The sequence below is a fragment of the Chamaea fasciata genome, unplaced genomic scaffold (genome assembly GCF_029207755.1).
Source record: "Chamaea fasciata isolate MVZ Bird 193981 ecotype frontalis unplaced genomic scaffold, bChaFas1.0.hap1 SCAF_3, whole genome shotgun sequence".
In the NCBI taxonomy this organism is placed as follows: Eukaryota; Metazoa; Chordata; class Aves; order Passeriformes; family Sylviidae; genus Chamaea; species Chamaea fasciata.
In genome coordinates this window covers 7,808,831-7,830,525 of record NW_027094088.1, presented here as the reverse complement: position 1 = coordinate 7,830,525, position 21,695 = coordinate 7,808,831, and the positions used below count along the sequence as shown (strand labels likewise).

General features: G+C 45.6%; 1 long non-coding RNA gene across 1 annotated transcript in view; it reads right to left on the bottom strand.

Moving 5' to 3' along the window:
• LOC136287582 (uncharacterized) overlaps positions 1 to 18,201 on the bottom strand; it is a 30,887-nt gene extending 12,686 nt beyond the window's left edge. The window contains exon 1 of the long non-coding RNA XR_010720177.1: positions 18,105 to 18,201. This is a non-coding gene — a long non-coding RNA (uncharacterized lncRNA). The remainder of the gene's footprint in view (positions 1 to 18,104) is intronic.
• Between the last annotated feature and the right edge of the window lie 3,494 nt (positions 18,202 to 21,695).

Below are 21,695 nucleotides of genomic sequence, written 5' to 3'. Positions count from 1 at the left end.
CTAAGACCTTTAACTTGGGTTTGTTTTCTGCTCTGGGATGATGATGACATTACTCACCACATGTATCATCTTTCAGCCCCAGGAGACCATCCTGGGGAGACCCAGTGGGCTAGAGAAATCACTTCTTATTTTAGGGCTTTTGGTTTCCCTGTGGTTTCCACCACCACAGCCGAGATCCCACCCCGAGAGTTTGGGAGTTGGATACTTTAGATGATATTTACATTGAAATTTCAAACAAGGGGCACAATGCTGCCTCGGGACTACGTGCAGTCAGAAATTCTCTGTTTCTATAACAAACTGGTTTTAAAGGGGGTTTTTTGGTTTGGTTTTTTGCCTTGGATGTTGCACTGTGCTGAGGAAATACCTTAAATGAAGGTGCCCTTCCAAGGGCACCTTCCTGCCCATGAAGCCCTTTTGCAATAGCTTGCTGACTGGAACTCTCTGCTCATGGGAAACAGAAGTCCAAACATACAGAAAAATCCTCCAGCCAGCTCTCCACTCCCCTTTCCCGACACTGCACACCTGGTGTTTAACATACACAGAGGAGCCTCTCACCTTCTCCCACAACCCAAAGTCTGGACTTGAGCAGTAAAGCCAAGCAGGACACAAACCTGGCACATCCTCTACTTGCTCCTCTCTCTCTCTCTCCTTATTATTTGCTGAGGCTTCTTTTCAGGTTCAAAGCCTTTCCACAGTGCCCCAGTGAATAAACCTCATTAAAGAGGAGGAGAAGAGTCAACTCCTGACGCTGAAACCCCTCGGCTCACACACCGCAGTCACACCAGCTGCCCACGCTCACAGCCACAAGATGAAAAACCATCCCGAAATCCTATTGCTTCAGAATCTTTGAACCCTGACAGATGTTCAGGGATGAAAGGGGAAGCGAAGCTGCCGAGTTCCTTTCCTGCCATGACAGAAGTGTACACACAAGTCGACTACTTCCTATGGCCAGCCCCACCCTCTGAAATTCTGAGAAAAAAGGGAAAAAAAAGCTCAGCTAATGAGAAATGCAGCACCATTCATGCCACAGTAGCTAAGGTTGTATTCGTTATAAATCCCCTTTTCAAGGTTTCTGTCGCTCCGCCATAAAAATCATTCTGGGTTGAAATTTAGCATCCAAGCTTTCTGCCCAAGGACAATATTTTTGACAGAACCTGGAAACAATTGGTTTGGCAAAGCACAGCTGAAGTTTTAAAGAGTGCAAAGAAGAATAGTGGTTAGTGGTGTCAGATATTATTATTTTATGCTCTCATAACTTAAAAACAACTAATTTAGGTTCTGTGGTTATTATTACTCTGTAATTTCCTCTGAAATAGTTGGCTCATTCCTAATAACAAGCTCCTGCAAACTGCTAGCACGTCTCTAAATAGAAAAATAATAGTATTCCTGGGCCAAATCTAGGGCTGCCATAAATTAGCTTAGTGTCACTGCTGCCCATTTATATCAGCTGAGGCCTTGGCCCCAGGTGTTAAGCAAAACTCATTTTTGGTGTGTGCATGTGTCTGGTTGGTTCCATTAGCCCTGAGCTGGGCAGTTCCCAGGAATTCAGAAAGCAGATGGTTAGGTAATGTCTTCAGGATCCGACAGAAGGGATGGTGCTCTCATCAAAGGCTTGCTAAACATGGCTTGACTTCATGCTCTGCAATCAGCACCTCCACCTAGAATACGTAAGGATTTCTTGGGAAGCACGGTCACTCCAGGCAGCCACGCCGGCCGCCTCCAAGCCCGAGCTAAAGCCAGCCTCCCTCACTGCAGTGAATCACTCCTGTTTAGCTTCTCTGGTTTGCTCTGGAGAACCCAGTGTCTAACTTCTCCCGAGTATATCTTACACAGGGCTGTGCATTTTGGAGGCCACTGCTTCCTGAGGCACAGGAACTCCGGGTGTCACCGGTCGGAAGGTGGTTCTGCAGGGCCTTGGCAAGTCGGGTACTTGCTTTTGAACTCAGGCAGCACTGGGGCTTTTTTCACTGGGCTACAAGTATGATTTGGATATTTTCCGAGAGGCCCATCACAATAACCACCTGTGCCTTCCTCCTTGAACCCATTTAAATGATGTTTTCTTACTGAAAAATAGCACTCGGATAAATGAGTACTTCTAAAAGATACTTTTCTGCTGTCAAATTTTCTCATTCACACACCTCACCAGGGTATTTGGGAACTTGCAAATCATCCATGCATATACCAGAGAAAAAGAGTGTTTTTTCTTTCTTTTCTTCTTGTTAGTTAGCCTGATAAATTTTATCTAGCCCTGAACCTTTAAGATTCACCTATTCCTTCTGTATTTCCCTCAAGTTTAATACCCCCTTTTAAAATAAGCACTGCTCAGAGGAATGGAGTCAAAGAGCAGCAGCAGTAAAAATTAGACAAGTACCAGGTACAAGATACTTGGGTCCTTATCCAAAGTTCACACTCCTTATGCAATTGAATCCTGGTCTAAAATTCCCTGTCCTTCCAGATCCCCTTTGACAATCCACAGCTGTGTACATAGTGATGGGATGTTGAAGGTGGCATATTCAGCATGAAAAACAACAGCCGGAGCTGGGCTGATTCCTCCTGTCACTATATGAGAATTTTCAGGTGACCCGACACCTTTCAATTCCCCTGTGTCCATAACCTCCTAAATTCAAAATGCCACAAGTTTACAAAGCAACTTTCCGCTTAAAGGTTGCTCGTTTAGACATAAAAGAGTGCAACAAGGAGGCTCCAACCAATTACACGATGAAATAGCGTAATTTTTCTCATCTTCGAAGGACATGGCCCTCTAGCAGATGAGAGATGGCTCATGGGCAGCTGGAACTTCTGTCCACAGAGGGAGGAAAGAAGCAGCAGTGGGTGCTGGCTAGAGGTATTAGAACACCGGTCACCAGTGCAGCAGGGACCAGCCTTGGTCACCAGAGACAAACCACTCACCTGACAAGAGTAGTAAATTGCACGGTGTCAGATGTCAAGAGACCTTCCCAAACACTGTTTGGAAAGTCCAGGAACTGTTTATGTTGGGGTGGGGGAAAAAGTATTCATTCCCCCTTGCAATGGGTTAAGCAGCTCTTACCCCTAAGATAAGCTACTTGTGCTAAAATGTCAACAACTGACCTAATTTATTTTAGATATGGAGCAAAAGTGGCCTCTACTATTCAAGTTTCGGTGGACAGCTTAGGGGAGGATAAAAACCAGAAGAAAAAGGATCCCTTTTCACAAAAAGGCACTATACTATCCTGTCAGTTGACGAGGTTTTTCTGCTTGAGCTACTCCATCTTCCTAAACGATACCAAAGAAGCGCTCTCGGTTTTGAAAGTGACAACCTGAAAGCAGCGTGGAAAGCGAGCCGTTCCTGAGAACTGGTTAAAAATTCAGGGATAAAAATAGCAGCTTTCTGCTTTGACACAGCAGCTATAGCTTGTTCCTGTCAAGGTGGTTTTAAAATAGTATTTCGGGTCACAGCCAGAGAAAGCCCCTCTCAGCTACCATTTCAGAACTCTGCCTGGCTTCTTCCTAATCCCTGTAGCAACAAGAGCAGGCTCCTAAAAATACCCAGGAAAAAATACAGGAGCTCAATCAGTCCATTACTTTCAGAATAATATTTGTAGATTCCTCATTTCCCTCTGCAATACCATCACATTTCATCATGAAAGTCAGGTTAAGGTTTTACTTGGCATCTGCACCTCTTGTGGTGAAGGAAATAGAAATTTTGGGCTTCCAGCAGCTGTGGAGAAGGGCCTTGAATATTACATCATTTATCAGTAGTGTTTCCAGAAAAAAAGGAAACATTCCATGAAAAGATAATTTACTTGTCTTAATAATATAAGCAGGAATTAAAGTGGAGAAATCCCTTCTGGCAGGATTTTTGACAGTTACCTTCATTTTCTTTCTTGCTGACTGTACATGTCTACTTTGAAAATGAATACAGTTTCCACTTCAAAAGGAAAAAAAAAAACCCCAGGAAAAAAGTGCAAGAGGGAGCCTGTGATGTAAAACTCATCGACTACAATATTTTCTGGGAAGCTTACCTGTTCTAAAGTCCTCATAGACAGGCACCTTGGAGAATATTAGGGAAATGTTCAAACACATTTAGTAGGAACACATGTCAGGGTTTGACTTGAAATAAAAAGTGCATTTAGGCAAAGAGAAGCAATGGATCCAAAACTGTACATAATAGATACGCATTAATGACTTTTTCCTAGTCAGTAGAATTGGAAATAGCTCAGGAGAAGAGGAAATGGTGACTTCTCAGTTCCCATGTTATCATTACTGCTGCTTTCAGTGGCAGGACTCAGTTTTCTCTGCCCCCATGAGATCCCTTCTGTGCCAGGCTCTGTGTGAGCACAGAAATCCAGAGACAAACCACCAACAATTTCCAGCACCTACAGTCAAAATGCATTTTTGGATAGGAAGTACCTTCTTGCACCAGGAGAACCAAAGGCCAGGGAGACCAAAGCTCATTCTCGGGCTGAATGAAGAGCAGGCTAAATATTGCAGGGAAAACGCCCACAAGTGAGTGGGATAAAACAGACTCCAGGCTGGATATAACTCGACTCGGCACAAGTCACCTGGTGATTCTGTAGAAGTGACAGTGAAGCAGGTCCCACTTGAGACTAACCTTGGTTACCTTCACTGGATGCTCCTGCCCATCAAGAGTCTTCAACATTTTTGGTAGAGTGAGAACTTAGGGCTGGAGTTCCCAACTGTTTTCCAATTTCCATTAAGTCCAAGGTGCTTAGAAGGCTTAAAATTTATAATTTTGTAATTTCTACCACTGCTTAGAATGAGAGATTTCCATACACATAAACTTGTGCATGAATGCAGTTCAAAAAGAGAAAAAAAAAAACCTGCAAGTCATAGTGAAACCAACATGCCCTACTGCTACTGCAATAAAGGTGGCTGGGGTAGAAAGCCTGTCGTGTAACACAGCCCCACTCAAATAAAACTATGATGTCTACACAGTGTTTTAAATTATTTTTTAAAATCCAAATATTTTTTGCAGACCTGCATACTAATTCAGTCACTCAGGGTAAGCTGGTGCAAACTTATCCCTGAAGCTATAATAAGGTATTAATTTTTGCCAGAATGACACATTCAAAAATCCTTGCTTGGCCCCTGAGGGATGAGATTGCCTTACCCATTGCAAATTCGAAGTAAGATAGATTTATGTTTTGCTGGTCTCTCCAGTGCATGTTTTCAAACCTTTCTGTGCAACCACAAGGAACAGAACCCCAAATATAGAAGCACCTTCAGACAGACCAATTTATCAGGATCCTGTATAGATTTTTCCAGACACAGAGCTTGGCGTCCTACCCAGGGCACTGCCAGGCTCTAAAAGAGGTTTCTGACAGCTCCTCGGAGGTGGTGGAGAAGAGGGGATGTTTCTGACCCCAGCCCAGCAAGGCTGTGCTACCTCAAAGCCACATGGGTCCAAATGGGGAACAAGAGCTGCCCTGGGAGAGAAGAGAGGAGCGGGGAAGTGAAGGCACAGGGACTTCACCAAGCACACAGCTTCCAGGCAAGCTAGGAAGCTGTACTGGACTATTTTAATCCCCTCTCTTAAAGTGGGGGCTGCAAAATATAAGATACTTTAACAGAGACAACTGATGTAACACAGGACTGGAGTCCTCAGGTTCACTTTGAGCACCAGATATCGAGCCCAGAACACACCGGACATGTCACAGCCTGAGGAGCCACAGGCAGGAGGTGGACACTTCCACGGGCGTCTGTCTGGAGTCCAGGTCTCTGCCGCAGCCACAGGGCTAAAGGGATAAAGACCTTTTCCCCAGTCTGGCTGACTCTACCTATTTGAGCAGCCTCAACGAGTTCCCCCAGTGAGACCCCAAAGCCCCAGCAGAGTCAGCAGCACCAGCATTGCTCCCCTCCCCTCGTAGGGTGGCTGGAATGGAAACCCCACCAGCTCCTCGCAGGGCTTAGGATGAGGAAGGGTGATTGGCTCTAAGGAGTTTAACGAATGCACGATCCCCTGCACAGAAGCCCTTTATGCGAAATCAATGAACCTCTGGCTGTTTCAAATCTCAGACAAAATACAGGAGAGTTTTGATTGTGGTTTAGAAAGAAAACTGGAAGGAACGTGTTGGAAGGGGAGCAGATCTCACCCAAGGAGATCCGTGTGAGTGCTGGGATTAACACACTGCTGGCAATTCCTCCCGAATACTGACAGCCTTGTCACATGCACTTTCACTGCATGATTTTAAACCTTAGGAACTCTTGTGTGCTTAAAAAAAAAAATAAAAGGCCAGTGTGAAGTGACCTATCTGACATGGTTTCTGTGTCCAATGCTAGGAGCAGAGGGAACAGCACAAGGAAAAGGATAGGTTTATGGGATGCTCAGCAGCATTTCCAGACAGCAACGTGGATTTATAAGCTACTTTAGGAACTTCTTCCAACTCTTTTTACCCACTCTCATTTTCCCCTATATGAATGATCCTAGCAAATCACAGCCTCCACTCTCCTCCCCTTTCTGAAGGGCTGGGATCCAGCTGGAAGCTGGTCCACTGGGAAATAAAATGAGGAAAGGAGTAAGCTGGCAGCACGATCCCTTGGCAGCTGGTGCTGGAGACAACACTCCCCTCTAATTCAAAGCAACACAGAGTTCAGATTTCAAGGGAATGGCTGCCTCATTTCCTGCCAAGGCACCTTGCAGTGGCACAGCAGTGCCCTACCAGGATGCTCCGGCGGCCAAATCCTCCACCGGACTTTGATGGACCTCAGCTGACAAAGGAATGGCTTTACACTGCTGCGCAAAGCCTCCTCAGATAACTGCTATCTGCAACATAAACCACCATCAGCTAACAAGGACTAGCTGTTCCCAGCACAGCTGAGATTTTACTTGAGGTATTTACACTGCTCTTTGCCATAGATAAGGAATTATGATAAGAATTCAAGAGATTGTGTTAAAAAAAAAAAAAAAAAGAGAGAGAGAGAGAGAGGGAAAAAAAAGCACCCAACCAGGCAGTTTACAACTCAAGAGGTTTCTCAGGAAGGAACTGGGTAAAAAGGTAGTTTGGGTGTCCTAAAAGCAAGGGCTGGGACTCTGAGTCTGGGTTGTCACCCTTCCAATTGCTTGCGAGACTCTGGACAATCCATTTAACTCTGGACCGTTGAATGTCACAGTTCTGTGACTGGAAATTAGAGAACAGTAATTTAAGAAATGCTTTTATGATCACAAAGCCTCATTCTATTGACACAACGCCATTTTACAGATGGAATTTCAAACTGATAGCCTTCCTTCTGATACCCAGAATAGGTTTTGGAATAATTAACTGCAGACAATCCTGCAGGGCTGAGGGCAATTGCTGAGGGCTTTGGGTTCCTACCAGGGAATTACGAGGACACCAGGTTTCCTCAGTCTTGTACCTGCAAGAGCATCCTCATGGTACACAGTGCCCTGGAGGTGGCAATCCCTGCCCCATCAACCTCCGTGCCATAAGACTCCCAGAGAGACAGGATATTTAGGACAACCTTACGATTTTGTAAAACTGAAGACAGAAAAGCAAGTCACACTACCACGGAGGCATTTAGGAGATCCTGAGGGTCTATTCCTTCCAAAAAAACCCAAACAAAAACACACACACGCACAAAAAAAAACCCAAAACCAAAAAAACCCCCCAAAAACCCAAAGGAACCAAACCCAACCCAACCCACCCCAAGCCTAAAGCAGTCCCTTTACTCTAAGCAGTTGGCAAGACTTGATTTGTGCAAAAGGTGCAGAAGGTTTCTTGCCCAGTATATTTAGAAAATACTATTTTAATCTCAAATTAGAATGAAAACTTGAGAAAAATATTAAAACAAGGCAGCATTTCAAGTGGAACAGATTCTCCAAACTCAGCCAGCTGCAGCCAGGCCTGAACAGAATCCTGGGGCAGAGCTCTCTCCATCCCTCCTGGCTGAGGTCCATAACTACTGTGAGGAGCCATCTGCTCCATGGAAAGGTGTGGAGCACATTCTGCTCTCTTTTGCTTCCTCCTCGCACAGCAAGGAAGTAATTTAGCTCCCAAGTGCTCATCTGATCCTGGGAAGGTGCTAATTTTAATATTATTTCTCCTCTCTGCAAGTTTTGCACCTCTGCTTTCACGGCGGAGATAGCATCAGCTCCACCACGTGCAGGGGTAACACGTGCTTCCTGCCCTTCTGTTTTTGTGAGAGGCATCTGGACATTGCCTGGCATAAGGGGATCTTGCTTTGGGTTGCAGCACCTGCGAGCAGCTCTTGCAGCAACTGTGTGACATCTCTCAAACACAGACGATGCTGATTTTGCGGAGTGTTCCCACTCCAAAGTTGCATCCTGATTTTCGGCAGATTTTGACATCCCCCAGGGCTAACCTACGCAGTGTGGCATCAAAAGGCTCACTTGGGACTTGAAGGAGGCTGCAATTTCAAGCCCTGCCTCTCTGATCCAAGTGCTTTGGAGCGAACAGTAGCAAAGCAAATACTCCTGCTTTTCCTGCTAGTGCAAAGAAAACTTCACTTTTCAGGGGTTTGTGCACTGAGCAGAGCAGATCACATTTCTGTGACTCCACCCCACCTTTTTTTTTTTCCTTTTCTTTTTTACAATGGCATTGGCATTTCTTTGGAGAATATTTAATTGCAGAACGGCTCAACAGACCCTCCCCACTCAGAGCCCTGTTTCCAAGTGTCAACCCCAACTTGGAGTTCAACGCTCAGTCAGCGGAGCAGTAAAGCTGGCAGGCTTAAGTACTACAGGAATGCTAACATGGCAGATCTGAGAGAGTTAATTTGGCCAGAATGCACTCTAGTAATGTTTATGTTTTAGATAAAGTGCCTACAATGTTGCAGCTTGCCCTTCTGACCCCATTTCCTCATTCGTGTGCAGCTCAGAGAAAGTGATACTTAATTCCAAATCTTTGCTTTTATTAGCTCCCAGAGAGGGATAGGATTTCATCCCAGCCTTATCTCTGTTATAAACATCCTGTTACCATTCATATCAGGGGGATATCTTTGGGAAAATGATTAAATACTTTTGTCCAGACACAAGCAGCATCCCCCGATTGATTCTGCACAGTGCGGGGTGATTTTGCACGTGTGCGTGTTGTCAAACAGCACAAGCCTCAGTGTACCAGAAGGGGGGAAATTGTACACGTAAGTGTGAAAACCTGTGGGGCTCTTCTATGTAATCCTGATATCTGTGCATTTAAGAGCTCAGTGCTGTATCTAGACCTAGCTTAGCCAGAGAGGTTGAATTCTTCATTCCACCTTTTGCTAAGCGTGCTGCAAACCACCTCTGATTGCATAAGTCACCAGCATGGCTGACATAAGTGCCGATGCTTTTCCAGCTGGTTTCAGGATTGAATCAACTTGGACGCATTCTTGCAGTAGCATTAACAATATCTACTGTGCATTTCTAAGGTAATTTTCAATTAAGCAAACGAAACGATGAAGCACTGTGTACTCAAGGCAGCTGGACTCCTGAAAAGCCCCTTCCTCCCACCCTACAGGTGACCACCACGTATCACTGTGCTAAAGCAGCAGCTCTTCAGGGCAAGGCATGTTCCCACACTTGAAGCCCACAAAAGGGACTGAAAGGATAAGTCTTCCCAGGCTGCCCAGCAGTACACGTAGGTGGTACTTCTAGAATCTCCGGTCTGTGCATTTCAAAGGACTCACAAATCAAAAAAGCCTTCACCACCGAATCACAGAATGGCCTGGGTTGGAAGGGACTTTAAAATTCATCTTATTGCAACCTCCCTGCCACGGGCAGACACCTTCCGCTATCCCAGGTTGCTCAGAACTCCATCAGCCTGGCACTGGACACTTCCAGGAATGGGGCAGCCACAGCTTCTCTGGGCCTCACCACCCTCACAGCAAAGAATTTCTTCCTAACATCCAACCTAACCCCACTTTCTGCCGGTTTTAAGCCATTCCCCTTTGTCCTGTCATCACATGCCCTCATGAATAGTGCTGGGGAGCCTGAGGCTTGCAGGGAGCCTCTCTGGATGTGCCTGCACAGAGTTTGTGAAAGATAAAGGGCCTGATAACATCCTGCACTTAGCACACGGCAAAGCTGGATGCTTTGGTAGTGCAAGGATGGGGCTTCCTGATGTCACAGCTGCATTCCCTGTGTGCAGTTCATGGAGATGGACATGGAGAGGAGGAGGTGTGATGGGACCAGCCCATGTGCAGAGGCTCTCTCTGCTGTGGCTGTACCCACTGCTGACACTCCAGCTCCTTTTGTGACAGCTTGCCGCTTTGGTGTCTAGCTCTGCACCCACCCTCCAGTTTCTTTATACAAGAAGGCTCGGCCAAGACCGTAAAACCCCATATGTCCAACATTAAACCCTTGAATTCACTCATTCAGAAACACATTTTCAGTGTCACAAAGGGCGGGTGGGGAGCCAGTTCTCCACGACTTTTCACCAGAGCCAAGTGCCAAATTATGCTCTTTTTGACCTAGAAAATAGATATCCTGCTCAACTAAACCCCTGGATTTCCAAACATGCTCAGCAGGCAGCACCGCTCCTCGATGATGAGCCATGGTTCAGCTGCACATTCCCCAGCACGCATCTGCAAGCGCTTCCATATGGAAGAGAGTGCCTGGAGCTGGGGCTCAACCCGGCTCCCCACCAAAACGCATCCAAATTCTGAAAACAAACGTAAACCTGGGTCTACGTGACTTTTAAAGGGCAGACTGAGTATTAACATATACACGGAATTCAGGGTAAAAGAGAAAAAAATGCTTCCAATAGCTGACATATAACTTGTTGGAAAATTACAATTATTTTGCATGGAAGTTCAAAAGGAATTTTTTTATATATATACATGGATAAAAGGAGACATTTCTCATTTTGGAATTCTTTTTTAACAAGTTAGCAAAGATACAAAGAAAAGAACACCACCAAAAAATATTTTCTTCCACGTTCTGTAATTAGCTTCTAAATCCTTTTAGCTTTGGAGGTTTGACTAAACCCAGTAATTTGGTAATTTAATGAAAACAAAATCCCAAAGTGAAAAACTTTAAAAACCCCTGAATTTTACATGGAAAGTTAGTTCCTGCTTCTTTCTTTCTTTCTTTCTTTTCTGTCCCAGATTGAAAGATAAGAACGAAAACTGAACATTTTTCAGAATTTCTCTCTCTCCTCTTGCTGGAGGCTGTAATAAATCAAGCAGACCTTCAAATTAATTTTTTGATTTTAACAGCCTTTGTACCTAATTAAATAACGCACCCTCCAGGGTACAAAAAGAGGGATTAGTCCCTCTGTTCTCCATCCCTTTCAGCCTTTCCTTCTTGGAGAAGCAGAATGAGATGCCTTGTGCAACAGGGGATGACTGTGACCAGGGAAAAGTTCTTTTGCACACCTTGAAACACCACGCCACTGCCTCGGTCAGATGGGCAGGAGCACTACAGGGCCGCAGCAGCAGCAGCTCATCCCACAGCTCCCAGCACTGCGCATCCCAGTTTCCTGTATCTCCTAGAAAGGGTCATTCTCAAGCAACCAAAAGCAATGTTCATGGCTTGTACTCAAGTAACCTTTCCTAGGAAGAGCCTCCACATGGGCACAAATAACAATGAAAACAGGGACTTTGGGGATCACCACCAACAGATCCAGTCTTCTCAGGAGGAGGAGAGGCAAAGTGGCTTCAGAAAGGTAGAAACCTTTCTAGAGGGTTTCTCTTGCTTATCTCCCCAACCAGCCACTCCTCCTGTCCCCAGGCGGGGTTAAGCTCCCCCAGCAAACATCACTCATTTCCCTACTCGGCCCTCAGCCAGAAGATTTTGCCTTCCAGTCACGTGAAATCTTCAATTTGAGATTCTTACAAGCTGAGCTTACATGAAACTGTTTCCTGAAACAAACTGTTCCCATTCCCTCTCCACCCCACTATTCCTGCTAGAGCAAAGCCAAGCCCATTTATTGATCAGCCAACAATAAAGAAAGGCCCAGAAAATCTGATGCATCCTTTAAAAGTTGAGGAGACATGGTCTCCTATCAGGTTTGCTCAGTTTAACAACACTTCCCTCAAACATTACATTCCTTAATGTGTGTTTAAACAGGTCTTAATCTCTTGGGTACATTTTCTAATGACCTTTGTTTTAACCCAGAGCATTCACTGGTGCAAATGAGATGCTGTGAGCCATGTGTGAGTCATGAGTTTTGCTGAAGTGAGAACTTGATCACTGATTCCAATAAAAACCAGATCAGATCCTATATCTTCGCTTCCAAAAGCCAGCCTGCCTGTTGTATCTACCGTGGCTGGATATCAGAAACACGACATTCTATAGCAGGATGTTTGGGCAGAAGAAAATTGGACGTGAAATTATTTATTTCACTCGGAACCAGGACACCCCATTAAGTGGAAAGCTTTTCTGAAGGAAGGTGAATGGGCAGTGGAGGAGGAGAAGCGCTGATGGTTGTTGCTAGACACAGCACATCGGGGGGCCTGACTTCTGGGATGAAGAGTCACCGTGAAATCCGGACATTGTGTGCGTCATCCCTGCCTGCAGCACGAGGAGCAGCTATGCCATGACAGCAGGGGAGAAAAGAGCCAGGAGAATGTGAGGTCAGAAAGTAAAGTAATACAAACCTGGTTACATCACAGGCAGATGGTGGAACCTCACCTGGAATAACATGTGAACATCTGCTCGTTCTTTCCTTAAGATGGAGCATATTGGAAGGAATTAAAGACATGGAGGAGTATAAAGAAAGTGAAAACTAGAAGAAAGCAGTCAAAAGACTAGATAATGTTAAAAAAAAAAATTCTTAAAAAATTCCCCATCACCTCGGCTAAAAACAGTACTTTCCCAGGGATGCTTGTTTCTCGCTTTTATATTACTTTTTGAGAAAAGAAAACCTCTGTCTTAGAAAAGGACAGAGAAACTTTTGCTGAACTTTTCACTCAGAACTAAAGCCTGACTTTTTGAGTCCAAGTCATGTCTCCAGAGCAGTTTCTAGGTGCGTTTTCTAGGCAGATATTTCATTTTCATTTATTTAACTGGGATTTAAACATGCATTTAAGCCTGGGCTTTTCCAGGACTTGGCGACTAAATCTCCTCAGTCTCACCAAGAGAGCTGAGCCCGGCATTGGCCATGAGTCTCAAGGAGCCCACAGCCAGCCCACAGGAAGCATCATCCTGGGCTCTGGGAAGACACAACGTACCATTAGGCTGGGCTTAGACAATCCTGGGAGCCAGTGGAATGCAGGTCCTGCAATCCTATCAAACCCTCTGCTACTCTGAGAAGTCAAGTGTGCTCCAGGGCAGAAATGTGGTACCTCTGGGACAGAAGCAGCTATGACGACAAGTGCCTGAGTGTGGCAGAGAGGATTTGGGGACCTCCTGCCATTTGCACAGCCCTGGAGCCAGCTTTGGCCAGCTGCTGCACGGTTTGACCCAGTCAAATGACAAAAGGATTGCTTTTGAAGGAGGACACCCCCACCTTCACAGAGAACCTCAGCCTGGTTTTCCCCACAGCGAACTGCCCTCTTTCCACGGTAATGCTCATTCCAACCGGGAATACACAAAGCTTTCTAAACACAGAGCTTACACCCACTTCTTTCAAAAAACACGTTTTGGTGTTCAAGGAGCTGTCAGCCTGGGCTGGAAATGCTGAGACCTGACATTTCTAGATTAAATGTCAACCAGATGTTCGCGCATTTCCCTCGTGAGCCCTTCAAGAAGCTTCAAGTTGGTATTGTGTTTCATTATTAGGGAAAACCCAAGTTCATACCTTCAACTGGGGCTGAAAGGGATTGAATGCCTCAGGGAAGAGGGAAGGCAGAAGAAATGACAGGTACCTGAGCAGTAGGAAATACTAATCCAAGATGCAATACACAATAACTGGTGTCTATCTTTTCTTTTTCTCGAATGTATTTGCAGCCTGACTGAAACAAATTGGCTTTGATTCCAGAAACTATTTTTATATAATACTAACATTTTCCCTCAACCACTGAAGCAAGGGAAATGTGGAATGGGACATTGCCCTTCCCTTAATCCTTTCAGTCTCAGTGCCAGAGGGGGCACTGCTTCTGACAACGGAGAGCGGAATCCAGGAGAAAGGAGAATGTCTTTAATGAAAAGAGAAGAGACAAGGAAGCATTATTAGAGCTGGAACTCCAATAAAGCCCCTACCTGAGATGCAGGAGGACTCTCATTTCTTTGTGCAACTTAGCCAAAGAGAAGCCTCAGTTCCTGCTATGAAAAATGGGATTTATGGGAAGATTTTTTTGTGTTTGTTGTGTCTTGTACGGTCTGCACAGCCAGGGACTCACCCTTACTACGCTTTTCATGTGTACTGCAACAGGGCCTCAGGCCGAGATGGGAGCTCTAGGTGCCAATGTAGTCAATAAATAAGGACATAAATAAAACAGTTAAAACATGTGGCTGAGAGCTGGCTCTCATCCCAGAAATTCAGAGTGAACTTTCCTGGTTCTGTTGGTTTAGTTTGATTCTAGTTCCTTAGACAAAGTAACAACGTTTTAAACTGCATTTTCAGTATTATTAAAGAAGTCAACAGCAAGACCTGGACAATGACCCTACAAAACGGGCCTCATGAACATCTCCACGAGGCAAGGAAAGAGGCAGCTAAGAGCTGTTCATGGAGCAGGCAGGATCAACACTGCCTCCCAAGCCAGATCCTTCACTTACAGCATCCAAATCCCAGAATCCACATTTTTTGGATCAAGCATATCTAAAGAAAAAAAAGGCATTAACACGTGCACACACCCTGCCAGAGTTCAGGTTTGTGGTAAAGGCCAAATTCTTCTTCTCCACATAGAACAAGCTCCAAAAGATGCTGTTAGAAGTAAGACCCCAAAAAATCCCCACTGGAGCAAACGTTCTGCAAGAAGTAAACACCTCCACAGCTTCCCAGTACACCCTCCACGTGGCTGAGAGCTGATTCCTAACCTATGAAGGCACAGGCAAGGATTCCCACTGCATTTCATTACTGAGAACAAGGAACAATTCCACAAGACTCAGCAAATGGCTTCCAGACTGTGCCACAGCAGGACCATGATGAGAGCCTGATCTGGCACACTCGTGCACTGGCAGGCTGCAAGATAAACCTGGTGAAATCCTGGCAGTGATGAAGTCGGTGCCAAAATTCCCACTGACTTCAGGCAGGCCTGGGATCTCACCCATTATATTTTTAAATGTCAGGGCAGCAATCGAGTACCAGATCTCATTCCAGCCTCCCAAGTCTGTGTGGAGCCACTTGTCAAGGTTCAGTGACCACTCCAGAGCACCAATCCATTCCTCAGCAGGCTCACAAGATGCTGGTGAGCCCGGGGGAGGTAGGCAGGATGGAGGAGTCTCCATAAAAGTGTCACCCCAAATGGAGCAGAGGGAGAAATCTGATAACTTAGAGTAACTCCTGTGCGCTTGGTGGGCAGCAGCAGGGACACTGCTGAAGGCTTTTGGAAACAAAAATACTTCAACACAGCAAAGGCTGGGGGACTCATTGTCCTGTGCAAAGTCTCTTCTGACCACACAATGGCACCTGAAGAGAACAGATAGGAGAGATGCTCAGCACAAAGATATCCTGAAGGGAATAACAAAGGGAAATGAAATCCAGGAAATCAACCCATCCACACTGTTACAGAACAGTCCCGTGGTACTGTCTTTGCAGGAATCCAAAGGTTAGCAAAGTGCTAAAGTCAGTTCATACTCCTCTGGCAAAAATCCACAGGTTTACCCATGCCCTGCTGAAGGCAATGAGGGTGATTTTGGTGCCACAATCAGAGCATGTAGCTTTAATGTATTGGTTTGCCACTCATTTAAAGCTGAAACACCTCCTAGGAAGCAAGACTCTCTAAATCATACACATATTCACTGCTGAAGACAGGTTGGGAAACATCTGCTTAGAACCACTTTTAGGTGACAATTGTTCTCTGGGAGAAGTTGCTAATGGATCTGCTGGAGAGCAGCAGATGGAAAACACAGAGTTCGGGTTTGCTAACAAGATACAGGAGAAAATTAAACCAAGAGTATAATTTTCTCCCAGTCAAGCCAGTTCAGCAGCTGGCCATGTTACCTACAGAATAAATACTTTTGTCTTTATGATCCAAACCTAGGATTTGAGGCGAAAACTTAATGTTTGGTTCAGCTCTGACAGGAAAAGTATTGCCAGACAGTAGATAAAATCCAGCATCTAAACTTCAAACCATACACCTTCATAGTTCACATCCCTGGAGCAAAGAATATTAAACATATCCCCAACAAGTCTTCCTCATTCCAAGGTATGAAAACTTAACACCTACCAACTTCTCAGACAAGACAACAGCAAGCCTTGAATGAGCCACGACCTGGCCTCTCATTGAAGAATCCAGACTCTGCTTCAAGAAAATAAATCCTTTCCAGTTACCAAAAATCACAGCTGGGTGATTTAAACAGCACCAACTGCGGAACCACAGTGAATCTTCACTACTTGGTGCATACTTGAACAGGGATATGCTGTCTGATTTTGTTTACAAATAATTAAAAGCCCCACCTTTAAAATCTGCCTTGGTGAATTCACATTGCTCAAATGGTTTTCTCCTAACCCAACTTCTTTTGTAGTGTTGAGGCCTGAAGTCAAAAAAGTTCTGCATGTTTATAGTCAACAACTCCCAAGACCTTACACAATATACAATCACCTTAGTCCAACACACACACAGGCAAGAACATGCAGAATCAAAGTTCATCTTGGAAGGTGGGAGATGCTGGAATGCTAATAGATACGACCAGAAAAGACATTCCAGTGTGTTAAAATTATTCCTGAACACTGGGATGATCCTGTGCTCCCCAGAACTACAGGTAGTTTACACTGGAGGAAAGGATGGCTGTTGAATTGAATCAGTAACAACCCAGCCCTCTTAGACCCAGGAAAAAAAACGGTGAGAAACACATCAAGTTCTCTCCACCCCTGAGGTGGATTCTTTGTAGAATTCTTTGTGCTTGTTAGAAGCACCCTGTGCGTGTCAATCTTTCTCCTGAGCTCCTTGCATAAAAACAACAAACAACTCACAAAACCCCACCACAAGTCTCAAACTACACATATCCATCCTGCCCTAACACGGGGATAAAGGCACCCAGCTAAGTGGTAACAGCACAGGAAATGCAGGTGTGTGGCTGGATGCAGCTTCCTCTGCAGATTTTGGCTCAGACAAGCCACAACACAAGACTTGTGTGGCCACAAGTCCTCCTGGGTTGCAGAGATGGTGCTCATAGTTGTAAAATAATTGTGCGCACAGCAACAAAAATATGCGTGTTTTGGAGCACCAGTCGAAAGAAAAAGATTTCCTTTGAAAAACTTAATTCCCTTTGGGTTAGCTGAGGGTGAGTTTGTCAGGAGGAAGGAGGGAAAGAGAGGAAACACACTTGAGGAAGCAATAGTTGAGCTACTTTCAAAACTGATTTTGTTTTTAAAGAGCGAAACAACCTCCACATGAGCATCCCTACAAATCCCATTTTTTCAGCCTTTCAAAATGAACTTAGGAAGAGAGTTGTAACTGGCAGCAGGTGCTGAGGAGACCTGCTTTTATTTGTGCCTAATGTGCAGACACCCCAGTCCCCCAGAGCCCAGGGTGATGCTGCAGAGCAAACCCAGGTAACACGTGACCTTAAGCTTTCACCACCTATAGCAGCCAGCCAGGCAGGGAGGCACCACTCTTTGCAGCTCATCAATGGAGAAATTAAACAGGATAAAGAATAACTTATCTGTGGTCAAAAACGGGGCTTGTGGCAGAAACAAGAGCAACACCCGGGCCCGCTATTGCACATCAAATTGTCTTCACCACAGAAGACAAATGCTTTCTAGGTAGGGAAATAACTCAGGTGCCAGACGTGTGTTCACACAAAACCCATCTCTTTGCGTTATTTGTGCACCTAGAGCAAAGCCTATTCCTCAGACGAGCAACATGTATTCCCTATATTTAAGACACATAACTAGGCCTGTATTTCAATACAGGGCTCTCCCAGCTTCCTTCCAGCTGCTGAGGTAAAGCTTTACCTGGAGACATCAACAGAGCCAGGCAAACTCCTTTCCACCCCACTCAGTCGCCACCAAAGCACCCCTTACTCTAAGATTGCGCCTGCCAAGGGCGTGTCTCCCCCTTTTGCCCTTCCCAGCACAGCTGCCACAAGGGCTGGTGGCATCCCCTCTCCAGCACTGTACCTCGAGCCCCAGGGTCTGCTCCACGCTCCGCCGCCAGCACTGGACACGTCTCCGGGAGCAAAGAGGAGAAATGGCCGCGGGAGCTGCTGCGGGTGGGCTGGGAGGGCACGGCCTGCCAGCACTCCCTGCTCTGGGCCCGTTAATCGCCTTAATGTGCATCACCTGGAGCAGTTAACGAGGCACAAGCCTTGGCTGCCGACTTCTCAACTGCTCTGAGATCAGCTGCTGAGTTAGCCCCGAATCTGGGAGCTGGGGGCATTTGCTCTGCTGGGTTGGACCCTGCTCATTTGTCCTAAAGGCACAGCAACACAGCCGGGGGCCAAAGCTTTTCCTTCAGCCTGTTTAGTGTGCAGGTGAGTGCCCTGGCTCTTTTCATGGAGTGTGCAGGTGTTTCTTATGAGATCAGAAAGGAGCCGGGGCACCACCCAGCCGCCTCCCTCCCTGTGCGCTCTCCTGGACATCCACCTGCATTTGGGCTTCGGAGGGGGCCTTGAATGTCTCAGAGGAACTCCCTTTTGCAAGGCTGTTTTCATACAAATAAAAAAGTGAAAGCCCTCTAAAATGACTTCCCAATAAAGTACCAAAACATGAAAATAATAGAATTGGCTAGATGTGCTAATTTTCAAATAAAAAAATGCCAGGATGTTCTGTATTTGACCTGAGTTTATACTTTAACCACTTAACAAGTGTCAATTTTAGATCAGTCTGCTTGAAAAACACTGATAATTTTTTCCTTCACATTTTTAGAAACAAAACTCCTTTTCCTCCCATGTTAGTTACAGATCAACTTAGAAAACATGGCAAAAAAATTATATATATATGTTAAAACATACCTGGTGTGGCTCCACAACAAAATTCAGCACCCCTGCTGAGCTCCAGGAATCTTGTAAGATGTTATTGTGCACCCACTGACCTGTCAAAATACAAAATGCCCTCAGAACCTCGAACACTGACTCTCTGTGCAGTAGATCACTGTACTTCAGTATTTCTGGATATACTTTGTCTGTCCACTCTCTACTTGTTTGGAGCAGAGAGTAAGCAAAATGAGAAGGTTCAGGCAGATGCTAACATGCCCTGAACTAGGTTTAAAGTCTTTGGACAGTAAAATACTCTTTATTTATAGTGTAGTGCTTCTCTCACAGTTCAGGCATAGTTCAGTCCCAGTCATATAAATAATACTCTGACTATTATAATAGAAAAAACCCCAGTGTATAGACCTACTTATTACACCAACCAGATAAGCCCTTTAAGGCCCGGGTAATTTATGGACTACGCTGGAACGTTTATGGGCTAATTAGGCAGAGCTACAATGATAATGAATTTTATGGACACTGAAAAAATCCTGCAGATGAGCAGCCTGGCAAAGCACAGAATGTCACACAGCTTTGAAGACCATTCATCCAGCAGCAGTAAAATACGGCTCTGTGAGGGCCGGGGCTGTGCCGGCAGCCAGAGCAGCGCTGTAAACAACTCCTGCCCCCAGACAGATGGGAGCTGGGAGCTCCTGCAGCCTGTCCTCAGCCACTTGCCTTGCCTGGGACATATGACACGTGAAAATATTACATTTGTTTGGACAACAAATAGCTGCCACCAAAGCACAAAGGCACCGGCCCAGCAAAGCAAGATCGATGCGTTCCTAATTTTCATGTCTTTCAGGAGCAAACTAGATCCTTCCTGAGATTAAAACCCACTACTTCAACCCTGATTTTTTGGGGATTGAAATTGGTCAAGAAAGGTAATTGCCTTGTTCTCTCAGTAGTGATGGTCTTGTCTGGCTCTGGAAAGGAAAGGAGTCCAGAAAAGCTGGTGGATTTTCAGGGACAACCTTCTTCAAACTCAGGAACTATCCATACCAACAATCTGCAAAACAATGGCAGCAGGAGCCTGCGTGGAGGAACACAGAGCTCCTGACAAAACTGAGCCATAAAAAGGAAGCATACAAGAGGTCCAGGTAATTACAGGTGACCAGGAATACAGCGGGTGACCAGACACTGGAGCAGGTTGCTCAGAGAGGTTATGGAGTCTCCACCCATGCAGGTATTGAAAACCTGAGAGTCTGGGAAACTGCTCCAACTGTTCCTGCTCAGAGCAGGGGGTACAGGATGGTGCCCAAGACTGCGGCACTGCTCAGAGGGTGCTGAGCAGGGATGTGCGTGAAGTGCCACCCCACTGGTGTGCCAAACACACCTGAGTCAGAGCAGCTGGGGAGGTGCCTCCAGCCCCTTCACGCCCAGAACCTTCTCAGAAGGGTCAGTGTTCATGGCTTGTTTTCTCCCAGCTGCAGACACAGGTGGGGATGCCCTGCCCTTTGCACAACCATCCCATGGTCAGAGCTCTCAGCTGCGTGGGGGAAGTTCTCCCAGGAGTGTTCGCATATTTTACAATAAACAACCCTGGCATAAAACAAACCAAAACAAAATGAAACCCTAGCAAAATAATCTTGGGAATTGGGATGAGAAGCCAGGAGCCCTACCTGCCAGCTGGATGCCCTGAGTGCTGTTACAGACCTTTTCTTCCCAGGGAATTCTCCTCCTTGGAGCTCTCTGCATACCCAGTCTGAGCTGAACAGAGGCTCTTGACTGTGCCAGCCAAGCCTGTAACCCCAAGGCCACGCAATGGCCTAAGCGGAAACAACTGGACATCTCAAAGACTCATCTAAAAGACTCTGCAATACACACGGCAACTTTCCTGTGGTTGTTTTTTTCTGATTCTGTTTGCCTGCTTTGCCTTACAGCACATCTCAGCACGAAAGCAAACAGCTCAGAGATCCCTAATCCCCTCACTGCTGCTCCTCCATGCCGTTATCTCAGGGCAGAAGGTCTGGCTTTGCACCCGCACATTGCATGTCACACCTCAGTGTATTGATTTAGCAACAGCTTCCTCTGATTTATGGCTGCAACTGACATTAGAAGTGGTTCCTGTACAAAAATAAAATATGTGATAAAATGTGGCATAGTCAGTAGAAATTAATTTCAAGCCACTAAACCTGCCCTGTGAATAGTCCTGTTCTTCTAAGTTAAGCACGCTCTGGGGTTTACAGGTATTTAAGCAGGGCTCAGCTCTGTGCTGCCCATATTTCAGGTGGTGTTTTTAAAGGTGTTTGACGCACTACAGTTGTAAATTGAAGGTAAATATGATTTTCAAAAGCTCCTCAAATAATACTTTTGTTACTCTCAGTAGGAGTTAGTGCCCACATCAATACAGATCTGAGAGTGTTTCCTCCAACTGAATGAGGACACTTCAATCCTGAAATGAACTGTCTTAAAAAGCTCAAAGACTTGGTTCTGGGAAGGGTTTTAGGTGCCTTCTGGAAATCTTCCTCTGCCCAGTGAGGAAAGGTGGCCTTCAGCTTTAGCAGCACCGAGCAGGGAATATCCAAATATATGACCTAGGGACTTGGGAGAAAACACTCACTTTGACCTAAAATCTGGACTCTTTGGGACAGGAACTTTGGGCCTGCTAATTTATTTCAGTGCCTGCTGACACAGCTAATTAGAGATAGGAAAATCAGATGGGAGCCACCACCCCCAGCACAGAGCTCTGCAGCTGAACTCACCCAACTTCATGGCCACCTAAAGATGCTTTTGTTAG